Here is a 13701-nt window from a genome sequence, read left to right as displayed (position 1 = left end):
CAGGAAAAGATGTCCAAGCGCAAGTCAAGAAAATACACCGAGGGCCTTGGCTAAGTACGGATATCTGGGCGGCGGCTCCACATTCAAAGAAACAAACGCAAGTGAGGCGCTCTGAGGTTACTGATGATGGGGATTATTTCCCTGACACCAACATTTCCCCTGAATACTCCTAAATACTGCAGAAACTTCTAGGGCAGAGGGAGGGGGGGGGGTGGCAAGTGCTGTCATCTTTCGCGGAGCAAGCCTAAAACTAGCATCCTGCGATCCAACACTCAATTCTGCTCCTAGCCAAGTGGCTTTTACTTCCAGTGTGTGCCTTGGCAAATAACCAATATTTCAGGTTTTAATATTCTTTCTTTAAAAAATTGGTTCCATGAAGCTGCAGGCTAAGCTCTTATTTGACCCCTTTTGATCATAGTGGGGAGAATCTAGTAAAATTTTAAAGAGATTCTTCCCTCAAGCTTTTCCTCATTTTACGTCACATTTTTTTCATTTATCACCCAAGACATTTTCTTTCTTTCAAGAGTGATATAAATTTTTTTCTTTAACGGATGACAATGTCTTCAAGAGCCTGCAAAACCATTACATCAAGAGAGTTACTCTTGATTTCCCAAGCCTGGCTGGAATTTGGACTCCATTAATGCTTTGCAGTGAAAAGTCTGCTGTTATTAAGCAAAATGTGGAAGGCTGGGATTTATCTCACAATAGCCAGCAATTTCAATAGCTGCAGCTCATCTTACATAAATATAAGGTTCCTTTACCCCTCCGGGTCTCTGTTCCCCTAAGACTCCCCCCTTGTATTGCTGCAGAGGCAACGAAAGGATAACCAGTTGTCAGTGAACAAGAAGGCAGAAGGATCAGAGGAAGCCTTTCTGTTCTGTGTCATTGCCTCTGTTTCTCTGTTTTGAACATCCACTTTTCCCAGGCCCTCCCATCTATTCCACAAGAGTTTAAAATTCATTGTCCCACTTGTACAAAAGCACTCACTAAAATGTCCTTTCTCCTTCTCTTCTCTCAGCATCCTCTTGCCCCTAGATCTTCTGCTGTCATTTTCTAGCTATGAACTGGAACAAAACTAGAAGGAGACCTGACATTTGGCACACTTCCCTCCTTCAGGGCATAGTTGAAGGGGCCAAGGCACCCAGGTTTCAAAGGCCTGGACTAGCACATCTCCTCCTCCCACCTACCAAGTACAGCAGCTGACAACTCCACAACCTAACCCATTTTATTCCAGAGAAGCTCCCAGCTTCCTCCTATCCCTGCTGCTTCTTATTGGTCCTCTTTGTTCCCTCAGGAGTGCAAAGTGGGAAGCAACTTCCATCACATTCTATTCCTGTTTCCGTTCGTAGGCCTCTGGCTTCTCCCTCTCTGTCTGCTTCCTCCCAAAATGTCCCTACAGTAACCCTGTCTCTGCTGTGGTAATTTGATCTCAGAAAGCCCTTAACTCTCAAGTGCATGAAATGTAGCCCTGGCCTTTGTCTTCACCCATTACTTATTTCTGAAAATAAATGGCTTATAAGTGGAATCAAGTTAAAAGTTGTCAGGAAGAGTGACCTTTTCTTCCCTCATCTCCTCCCAGGCTTTCACAGTCACTGCCACCTCTGCCCACAGCTCTGAAACCTGGTCACTAGGCATTGACCATGCGTGGACCTGTGCCCCTGAAAAGATCACAGGCACTTAAAGAAGAGATTAAAATAACAGAGGCTTGGTAATGTTTTTAATGGAAGCCCCCAAGTGTCAAATCTCAGGAGAAAAATCAGGGCCCCTCTTTTAGCAATCTTGTCATCGTCCAGCAAGGACATCTGCCAGGTTGTCCATTTTGATGTGTTGGGATCATAAGCTTCAACTAGTACTTACTCCCTCAATGACTGAGAAGAAAAACATAGCACCAACACAAATCAGCCAGCTCTTCAAAGACGCACTAAAGAGATGGCAAACTCTGTATTTGGCACTACAATGATTTAGTTGCTCATACTATTGTACATGTCTCATGCCGACCTTACTAGTTGGTGGATTGCTTAGATTGCTGGCAAGTGCCCTGTCTACGAATATTAATACTAATGCCTCAACCACACCACTATGCATTCCTTCCTTTCCTTGGACCTTCAAGAACCCCCTATTGAAAAGCAGAATAGCACAGATTTTGAAGTCAGTCATACCTCTGCCAATGACTAACCGTGTGGCCTTGGTCATGTTACTTAACCTAAGCTTCAGTTAACTCATTTTAATTGGGGAAGACAATTTTAAGTAAACTCATAGAATCATTACGATTACATGAGATGATGTATATAAAACAATCTGAGGGAGATTAAGAGGTATAAACTTCCACTTACAAAATAAATAAGTCACAGGTATGAAATGTACACTATGGGGAATACAGTCAATAATAATGTGATATCTTTGTATGGTGACAAATGCTTACTAGACTTATGGTGATCATTTTGTAACACATAGAAATATTGAATCACTATGTTGTGTACCAGAAATTAACATAGTGCTATAGGTCAATTATACTTCACAAACAAACACACAGAAAAAGAAATCACACAACACTGTAAATCAACTATACGCCAATAAAATTTTTTAAAAAAGAAATAAGATCTGTGGTTACCAGAGGTGGGGGGGGTAGGAGGGGGGAGTTTAGATGAAGGTAGTCAAAAGGTACAAACTGCAAGTTATAAGATAAATAAGTACTAGGGATATAATGTAAAACATGATAAATATAATTAACACTGCTGTATGCTATACATGAAAGCTGTTAAGAGAATAAATCCTAAGAGTTCTCATGACGAGGAAAAGATTTTTCTTTCATTTTCTATCTATATGAGATAATGGATGTTCATTAAACTTACTGTGGTAATCATTTCATGATGTATGTAACTTAAATCATCATGCTGTACACCTTAAAATTATACAATGCTGTATGTCAATTATATCTCAATAAAACTGGAAAGAAAAAAAACCAATCTGCATAGTAATTGACAAGTACGTTATTATTATTATCATTATTATTGTTATGATTAAAATGCAACAATTTATTATCATCAGATAACCTTAGTTGACAGTCTATATATAGCATGACCCTTTAAGGTATCAAACAGAGATATGCACCTGTAACTATGCCAGACAGGAAGTCAGTGATGATGGGAAAGATGAGTGTGCACCAAAGTTAAGCTTACCCAATTATTTCTAGAGCTTAGCCTATATTTTGAAAACAAAAACCAGTCCCTTTCTATATCAGCAAAGAAAAGGGACTTCCGTCATGAGAATTCCTTCAAGGGATTTGTTCCCTCACAAGAGATTCACCTTTTTAGGATATGTGAAAATACTTTAGCAACAGAGTACAGAAGTGTTCCCAAAAATGCTGTAATCTCTAGCACCCAGTATAGAGCTTGGCACAGAGGTACTTAATTAATGTTTCTTGAACAGAACTAAATTTACAACTTTACCTGTGCAATTCTCTCAAATAGAAATAGCTTCATCTTTTCTCTCCCCCTTTTAAATGTTCTCTATATTTCAATGTCCATCTTAAAACCTACCTAATCCATGAAACATTGTTTACTCTCAACATACTGCCTTTTTTTTTTCTCTTTCGTAGTCTACATCTCTCTCAATGCTGACATTCAGAATTCTGAATGTGTCATTCTTTAATTCATCCAAATGCCTTAATATTATTTCCTTACCTTAATTATACACAACCTACAAGCAGAAGCCATGTCGTATATGTCTGTGTATTTCTTCACAGTGTAGGAAAACTTACAGACTCTCAATAAATAAGTGATGGCTGTTTCATTTTCTTCAGATCCTTTTTTAGCAGATTTAAGAAGTGCTGCTACTTCTCCCTTTTTTCCCTAGGTCTAATGGTGAGAGGGCTCAAGAGCCTGCAATGATTTTACTTCCTTTAAAATTTGAAATTCAAAATATTTCAAACCTGGAGAACTGAATCCTACTAATGAAGTTGCTGGACGCTAAGAAAGGCTCTGCTCAAAAGTATTATCACTCTTTCTACTTTATATTATAATTAAAAATTATAAAATAAAGGTATTCCTTGCTCATAACTAACATGGAAAGTGACATGATACGAGAAGTGCCACAAAAAGACATGATTTTGTTTACCCTCATGTTAGACGAGAACTTTGAAATAGTATCCCTTAATTGTATCTGTAAAATGCATCTATCACAAGGTCATTGGACACAGGAGCAAAACCAATCAGAACACAACCCAATTAAGCCTCTAAGGAAAATACTGGTATGGGACTTCCCTGGTGGTCCAGTGGTTAAGACTCCCAATGCAGGGGGCTCGGGTTCTATCCCTGGTCAGGGAACTAGATCCCCCATGCTGCAACTAAAGATCCCGCGTGCCACACTAAAAAAAAAAAGAAAAGACCCCACACGCGGCAACGAAGATCCCGCATGCCAACTAAGACCTGGAGCAGTCAAATAAATAAATAAATATTAAAAAAAAAAAAGAAAGACAAATACTGGTACTCAGTGAATTCTCCTAATTCACATAAATTTTCCTTTCTCTATTATTAGTGCCATTACAAATCATTTTACTTTGGGGAACCAAACAATCTGGAGTCTTTTGGCCACAGGGCAAGGGGACATGCTCATTAGTTGGATCAGGCTTTGGGCTGACCATTATGGGAGTATCTGCCAAATAGGGAAGTTTCTAATTTTCAATTTTAAGTTGTATATTTATGTTGTTCCACAAACTGAGCACATGATATATAATTTAAAAACAGAGACAAATGAACATCCCAATGTTTAGTGTGGTCCAAAATAGTTTTAAAATTCCATCTTGTTATAAACGAACTGCACTTCTGATCTTTATGCATCTTCAGAAGGAAAATGCTTACCAACATGATTACAGCGTTCGTCACAGGTACAGCATCCAATGGTTGGAGAGATAAAAAAGATTTTTCAAATAACATTATAGCTGATTTTTTCCCACAGTCCCTTCCCTCCAGAGGGAATGCATTAACTTTTAGGGAAAGATCCTCTAAGTTTTTATTGATAGGTCTGAGAAATTAATATACTGTTGATTTTTGACTGAGGCATCTGAAAATTGCTTAGAATAAACAAAGGAACTCAAACTATCTTTGGACAAGTACTAGTAAAAACAGAGAATACATTAAAGGCTTGGGGCAGATTGTGTAATATAAGAGACAAAATCAAACTATTCAATTATTTGAGGGCTTTGCTTCTCTATCAGTATTTTCAATTGAGATGGCCTACCAAGAATCACAGAATGTTAAAGGTTGAGAGAGATTTAGAAAGTATCTCACCCAAATTCTTTATTTTTCATTGAACAAAATGTTTAAGTAGAACTTGAACCTCAAGGTCAGTGAGGAGATAGGAAGCATAAAAGCGCTATAATTAAGCCAAGTGACAAATGATCTTCCAGAGTACTAGAAGAACTTATAGATGTGACTAGAATACCATATTTCCTATTTTTAAAAAAGTGCCATTGAGTTTGATATAAATTCCTTCAAAACTCTATTGGTACCAAAGTAACTGTTTATGAGCACTTAAAGGCATTCAATACTAGGGACTACTTTGGCTTAACTGAAAACTGGTAACATCAAACCTACCACATAGACTTTAAAAAATTTCACATGGGCGTTTTAGATTTTCAGTTGCTAGACTCATTGATAAGGGAAATGCTACAGGTATAGTCTATTTGGAATTCGTGGAGACATTAAATAAAGTCCCCCCAATATATCCTTACAGACAGAAGGAAGAAAGGCTGCAAGACAGTATGATTAGATGATTTCATAATTGTTTGGATAACAGTGACAAAAAGTGTTTACTAATGGAATGCTTCAGCCTGGAAGGAAAATTCCTGTAGGTGACTGCCGAGATTCACCAGTGGTTTTATCCCTTATTCAATATTTTATCAATGACTCAAAGTGAGGAAGCATCAAGTGTCCAGGCCAATCCAGCAACAAGTTGAGCTCTCTAGAATGATAATATCAACTGCCTAGGGTAAGCCATGATTCTAATTAAATAAAATTAGTACCAGCATTTTATCTGAGACTCAATATATGCCAGAAATTGGTAAGTTTGTATTTAATTTCTGGCTTCCAGTATTGCCATTAAAACCTGTTCCAAGTTTCCATTCATCACTCAAGGCCTTTTATTTTAATAGAAAAACTTGTTTGGCTCTGTTTCTCCTCTGCAGTTCTTGGGATTTTAGCCATAGAATAAAATAAGATGGTAATTTGACACTAAAAAATATCCTTGTTCCCAAGTGGGTTTTAGCCACAGCATTCATCGATCTGTATACCATTTTTTTCTATTTCAAAAAATGTAGATATTGTTGAGGTACCTCAGATTGGAACTGTTTTCCAGGATATGACCTAAGCTCAGTCTAAAGGAAGGCCATGGTATCTCCTTTCTATACCCATTGTGTTTGTTGCTTGGAGAAAACAAACAAACTTATACCTCCACCTAAAAAAGGGTGAATTCTCAAAAGTATCTGTTCATATATTCAGAGTATCAAGTAATTGTTGGCTTTTTGGGTCCTCCTTGCCATGCTGATGCCTTAGCACTACTGTTTACATATTATGTCTATACATATTAACTCATTTAATGCTCACAAGAGCACAATCCCCAGTCAGGTTGGTACTGATGAAGAAACTGGATCCCAAAAAGGTGAAGGAATTTAACAAAATCTTCAGGAAGAAAAAAAAAAAAATCTTCAGGAAGCTCTTGTCCATGCCCTTGTTTCTTGAGATAGTAATACTACATCTGACCACTACACATGCACTTCTAATTAAGAATCATGTTACTGGCCTCCAGCAATTAATTTCCAAGTATTTTATACGAGATCCTATCCAATTGTTTTTTTTTTTTTTAAAGGATTTTCTTATTTATTTATTTATTTATTTATTTATTTATTTATTTTTGGCTGTGTTGGGTCTTCGGTTCGTGCGAGGGCTTTCTCCAGTTGCGGCAAGCGGGGGCCACTCTTCATCGCGGTGCGGGGACCGCTCTTCATCGCGGTGCGCGGGCCTTTCTCTATCGCGGCCCCTCCCGTCGCGGGGCACAGGCTCCAGATGCGCAGGCTCAGCAATTGTGGCTCACGGGCCCAGCTGCTCCGTGGCATGTGGGATCTTCCCAGACCAGGGCTCGAACCCGTGTCCCCTGCATTAGCAGGCAGATTCTCAACCACTGCGCCACCAGGGAAGCCCTCCAATTGTTTTTATAACTACAATTTTTTTGTCTTTTAGAGACTTCAGTTGGAATATATATATATATATATATATATATATATATATATATATATATACACATACATACATATATATGTATTTGGACTATATATATATTTATATATTTTTTAAATGGCTGGCCTTAGCAAAAGTGTTATACAAAATAGATTTGTATTTCATATCCCAGCCTCTTCTTTCAGTACCATCTTCCCACCTATGATATTCTGCCTAAGTAATGGGGTTTTACAATTGAATTTTTTTTTTTAAGCTGCACCGCATGGCTTGCAGGATCCCACCTACGATATTCTGCCTAAGTAATGGGGTTTTACAAATAAATTGGCTTGTGGGATCTTAGTTCTCCCACCAGGGATTGAACCCGGGCCCCCTGCATTGGATGCACAGAGTCCTACCCACTGGACTGCCAGGGAATTCCCAGACTTTTCTAATATAAATCTCATTAGTGTATTCCTTGTGATGGATTTTGTTACATAAATCCTTCAGCAGTTATGTGTACATTATAAGGTGGGTAAAATATAAATTCTCTAAATTAGCCAAGTTAAGATGTACTATGTATTCTGTGATATTAAAAGATCCTTTAAGGCCTTTTGATGAGAAATTAATGTTACCTAAAATCTTTATCAAAGTTAGAAACCTTGTATTAAAATTAGAAAAGACTTATAGATTCTTCAATTTTGTGGTATCCTCAGAACTTTTTACACGCATCTTTTAGGTAGTAAGATCTAGGATTAAATTTCACTAGCAATAATAGATGCAAATCCACTTCAAGGTTTTTAATCCCATTGTATGCTTAGGTCATGCACCTACTTAGGGTCCTCTTACAATAATCCTGCTTGATGTAAAACCAGACTCCAAGATTCAAGATCGGGCTCTACTGTTTATTATGTGTCACTGGGAAAGTTTTTTTTTTTTCCTCTAAATCTCAGGTTAGTAAAATAAAGAAAAATAGTACTTACTACCAACAGTTCCTGCTAGACATTTATTCAGATAAAGCATGTAAATTTTTCATTTTATAAATTCTCAATGATTATTAGCCAGAAAAAAGAGGGGTGCAGCATGGGGATAGAAGTCTCATAAAATTATCCAAATAACCTGAGGAGAAAGGGGGATGAGTCAAAAGACAGCAAAAGCCCAAGTTTCTGCATTCTTTTTTTGCATACTCTACTTGACTGACAGAATTGAGAAGAAAACTCTAGTTCTATTTATAGCACTGGTTCTATTTATACAGCATCTCTGAACTAAGGGTCTCAAAAATCATTTAACTTATACATCTACAACTTGAAGTTGCTTGATGCCAACTTCAGCTTTTCAGCCCTGAATAGGAAAAAATATATGTGTGTGTGTGTGTGTGTGTGTATACACACACACACACACACACACACATATACATATATATACACAAAACTCCCCAATCAATCAACACTTTAACGTGAGACTTTTCTTTATCTAAATCTATTGGGGAATTTTCCAATAAACCCAGTGAACCAAAGACAATGGGGTGGTAACTTTAATGAAGATATAAAACTGAAGCATAGAATGGTTTGATAATTTACAAGAAATACAGAGTTGATTTCAAGCAGAACTGGGGAAAAAAAATCTCACTTTCTCTCTTTCCAATTCAAAGTTACATCTATTACAACAGAGTTGTCACCCTAAGATATTCAATATCCTTTATAATTAAAATTTCATCATAGCCTCCCATGATTGGTTTTCTGCTGTACTCTCAAACTAGACTAGTATTCCTCTGATGCAATTATCATAAGCTCATTTAAACTGTATATGAAAGATTTATTGGTTCATAAATCAATGAATACATAGGATATATTGGACAGATATGCCTCCTAGGATATGTAGATTTAGTGTTCCTTAAGCTAGCAGGAGTTGAAGAATAAATAGGATTTTCAAGTTACAAAAAGTCATTCTTTCCAAGTGTCAACAATGATGTGTTAAGAAAGTAGCAGCAACCCTAAAAATGTCAGACTGTGAGTTTCCTGAGTACAAGGATGAATACTGCATCCTTGGATGAAAAATTTAGCTATAATTCTGAGAACTAGGCAATTTTAGTTTGGGGGTAGGCACAGAAAATTAAATTATCATGGATTATTCCCTATTCTTATTCTCTCTCCAGTATATTTTGAAAAGAATCATGGAGGGATTCAATGGTGTTACAATAGATAACCAAATTAAATTATCAAATTTAATTCTCATTAAAGAATTTGTATATGCATCAAGGTTACTGAGTCAACATTAAAAGTGAATGGAGGGACTTCCCTGGTGGTGCAGTGGTTAAGAATCCGCCTGCCAATGCAGGGGACACAGGTTCGAGCCCTGGTCCGGGAAGATCCCACATGCTGCAGAGCAACTAAGCATGGGCACCACAACTACTGAGCTGGCGCTCTAGAGCCCACGAGCCACAACTACTGAGCCCGTGAGCCACAACTACTGAAGCCTGCAGGCTTGGAGCCCCGTGCTCCACAACAAGAGAAGCCCACAATGAGAAGTCCCCAGACCTCAACAAAGAGTAGCCCCCACTCACTGCAACTAGAGAAAGCCCACGTGCAGCAACGAAGACCCAATGCAGACATACATACATAAATAAATAAATAAATAAGTGAATGGCGGTTTATTTTCTCTTGATGACAATGATAGAGATGCTATTCAACAATAAATTCCTAAAAAATTCCTAGAGCTCTGAAAAAACAACATCTACAAATTCACTCAGGTGGTTGTGTAAATTTATGTGTATAACTTCAAGAGGAAGAACGTTATTTGATATTTCAGTAGGACATAGACATATTTGCATACTTGATTAAAGTGAGCTGTAAAAAAAATTAAGTTTAATGCCTTTATGTGATTTCCATTAGTTATCTTAAAATAGAATGCATCTTGGGCTTCCCTGGTGGCGCAGTGGTTGAGAATCTGCCTGCTAATGCAGGGGACACGGGTTCGAGCCCTGGTCTGGGAAGATCCCACATGCCACGGAGCAGCTGGGCCCGTGAGCCACAACTACTGAGCCTGCGCGTCTGGAGCCTGTGCCCCGCAACGGGAGGGGCCGCGATAGTGAGAGGCCCGCGCACCGCGATGAAGAGTGGCCCCCACTTGCCGCAACTGGAGAAAGCCCTCGCACGAACCGAAGACCCAACACAGCCAAAAATAAATAAATAAATAAATAAAGTAGCTATTAAAAAAAAAAAAAAAAGCAAAATAAATAGAAGTCAGGATGTTATAAGCTGGCTAAATCTAAAAAAAAAAAAAAAAAAAAATAGAATGCATCTTGGAACTCTTTCAAATTGCATATTAAGAAATTCACGACACTGACTTCAATATATATTTTCTTGAGAATTTTGTTTCTGCTTTCTTTATATCGTCACACTTTCGAGTCCAAGACTGAGGTTCTAAGCTTGGGGAACTTAAAAAAGTTAATAAATTTAAAAAAAAAAGTGAATGGAGGGACTTCCCTGGTGGCGCAGTGGTTAAGAATTTGCCTACCAATGCAGGGGACACAGGTTCTATCCCTGGTCTGGGAAGCTCCCACATGCCGCAGAGCAACTAAGCCTGTTCACCACAACTGCTGAGCCTGTGCTCTAGAGGCCACAAGCCACAACTATTGAGCCTGCGCACCACAACAACTGAAGCCCATGTGCCCTACAGCCCACATGTCACAACTACTGAGACCACGCACCACAACTACTGAAGCCCGCATACTCTAGGGCCTGCGTGCCACAACTACTGAACCTGCGTGCTGCAACTACTGAAGCCAGTGCGCCTAGAGCCCGTGCTCCACAAGAGAAGCCACTGCAATGAGAAGCCCGCACTTGCCACAACTAGAGAAAGCCTGTGCACAGCAACAAAGACCCAATGCAGCCAAAAGGAAAAAAAGAAATTATAAAATGATGAAAACTTAAAAAAAATATATGCATGGGGACTTCCCTGGTGGTCCAGTGGTTAAGAATCCACCTTCCAATGCAGGGGATGCGGATTCGATCCCTGGTTGGGGAACTAAGACCCCACATGCTGAGGGGCAACTAAGCCCACGCGCCACAACTACTGAGCCTGCATGCTCTGGAGCCCATGTGCCACAACTAGAGAGCCTGTGTGCCACAACTACCGAGCTCACGTGCTCTGGAGCCCACACGCTCTGGAGCCAGTGTGCCACAATGAAGATCCTGCATGCCGCAACTAACCCGCCGCAGCCAAATAAGTTAAATAAATAAATAAGTAAATAAATAAATAAAAATATGCATGGAACATGTTTTTTTAAAAGAGCTGTAAACACATATAATTGTGACTGTACTTAGGTTATGGGATTACAGATGATTTCTTTTTCTAAAACATCTACAATGATCATGTGGTACTATTTAATGGAAAAATTATTTTAAAATCTTCTTTCAACCTTACTGGCTACCTATTTCCTCAAGATAAAATCTAAAATTCTAAGCATTGCATTGAAGGATCTTATCTGATTCTAACTTACCTTTCTAGCCTCAACTTTTTCCTTGCTTACACATGTACAGTATACTCTGGCCAAAGCAAACTATTTTCAGCTTCTCTTATGCTTTCTCATTCCTCCAGGCCTTTATGGTTTTTGCTCTGCCTGAAATACTCATTCTCCACTCTACCTCCTTGCTTCCCAAATGATCCATTAATCTTCTGCTATAGAGATATCTTACATGGGAAGATTTCCCTGCCTATCCCCACCCTCCATCAAACACCATACTGAGTTAGTTGCTTTTCCTCTGGGCTTCCTAGGTAGCACGTATTTGTTTCACTGTAGCTCTAATTTGTTTGTATTATATTTGACAGTTTACCTGTTTATTGTTGAGATATCTTTCACTGTTATGGATTATATCTTATCTGTCTCCACATTTTGAGTGTCTCATGCTCAAAAAAGCATGTCAAACGGAGTGACTAGAATAAAGAAATATAGAAATTGTTTTATGTCAAGTAAAGCCACAAATACCACCTCTAATAAAGTTTGATTATCTGAATGTTTTTGTGTTTTCTTTTTTTATTGAAATATAGTTGATCTACAATGTCATGTTAGTGTCAGGTATACAGCACAGTGATTCAGTTATATACATATACACACACATATATATGTATATATGTATATATATATGTGTATATATATATGTATTCTTTTTCAGATTCTTTTACCTTATAGGTTATTGTCTGAATGTTTTAAGTGAAAGCATGTGCTCTCTTGGTTCGACTAAGTATTTCATAGTAGGACTAATGTATGAATTACTTTCTTTCCAAAATTAATAATAAAATATTTAAATCCCCCTATAAAGCATTTCAATACTACTTAGATGCTAGTCTGCTGGTGATAAAACTGTATGATAGGGAATCTCAGCTAATGGCAGCCTAAATTATTCAGAGCAGCCATCTTACTAAAAGCAAGTAAATATTCTGGATAAAATATTAAAACAATTATCTTAAAAGCACTGAAAACCTGATAAGTTAATGAGGAACTGCTAAGACAAATTCTGGAGGAAACTTAAATCCAAAGAGGTGAGCAGAATTTTGAACTTGCTTTTTGTTCTGAAAGCATCTGCCAACGCAAACTTGGACATAAATTCAGATAATTTGTGGGATGAGGAAGACAGAAATTAAGGACCAGAATGTACATAAACTAAGGATTCTTATAGGATCTCCAAACTACAGTAATCTGGAACCCCAAGGACTATATTCTCCAGGTAATGGTGTAACAAACCTACCCACTCTCCAGCCCAGAGAACTGCTGGGGAGTTTGACTTGGAGCCAACCAGAACAGAAGGAAAACAGGAAAGGAAAAAAAATCTTATAAAGTTGTGGTTGGATACTGGATATCCCACAGATTTTCAGCTGGGCATACATAGAGTCTAAGTCTCCAAAGACTCTCAAGTCTTGAACTTAGATTAAAGCAGTTTACGACTAGTAGTTTTCAGACACTGGCAGATGTAAATAAAAATCTATCCTGAAGGCACTTTCATTCAAGATCTCAGGATATCCTGACAAATATTATTTTCAGGGTCATGACCATCACAAGTCAGGGGAAATCTGACACACATGGAAATATGGAGCTGTGATCAAAAACCAGCTGAAGCAGCAGATAGCAGAAACATACTTTCAGACTGCAGACTCTAGAAATATCAAAGATTTAATATATCTAAAGAAATAAAAAGCAAGCTTGAAAATATTTTCAGAGAAGAAAAAATAAATTTAAAATGTCCCAGCAGATTTGAACAATAATAAATAGAATTTTTAAATGAAAAATATAATAACTAAAAAAAAAACCTCAAGGGAAACTTCTAATAGCATATTAGACACAAAATGAAGACAAAATTAGTAAAACTGTAAGAAAACTAGTAAGAAATAACTCATAAAACAGCACAATGAGACAACAGTGGAACCCCGAAGACAGCTGATAACTCTAATGTGTCAAAATGAAATAAATGCCAACCTAGAATTCTATAGCCAAGGA

General features: G+C 37.9%; 3 protein-coding genes across 9 annotated transcripts in view; all 3 read right to left on the bottom strand.

The window, feature by feature from the left end:
* LOC103005898 (protocadherin alpha-2) overlaps positions 1-13701 on the bottom strand; it is a 128555-nt gene that overhangs the window by 11697 nt on the left and 103157 nt on the right.
* The window catches only part of LOC103008617 (protocadherin alpha-C2), a 155138-nt gene that overhangs the window by 45020 nt on the left and 96417 nt on the right, over positions 1-13701 (bottom strand). The gene's annotated exons all lie outside the window — the stretch shown is intronic.
* The window catches only part of LOC130707330 (protocadherin alpha-13-like), a 62501-nt gene that overhangs the window by 11708 nt on the left and 37092 nt on the right, over positions 1-13701 (bottom strand).

The sequence above is a fragment of the Balaenoptera acutorostrata genome, chromosome 2 (assembly GCF_949987535.1).
Source record: "Balaenoptera acutorostrata chromosome 2, mBalAcu1.1, whole genome shotgun sequence".
In the NCBI taxonomy this organism is placed as follows: Eukaryota; Metazoa; Chordata; class Mammalia; order Artiodactyla; family Balaenopteridae; genus Balaenoptera; species Balaenoptera acutorostrata.
This window is presented reverse-complemented; position numbering and strand designations above follow the sequence as displayed.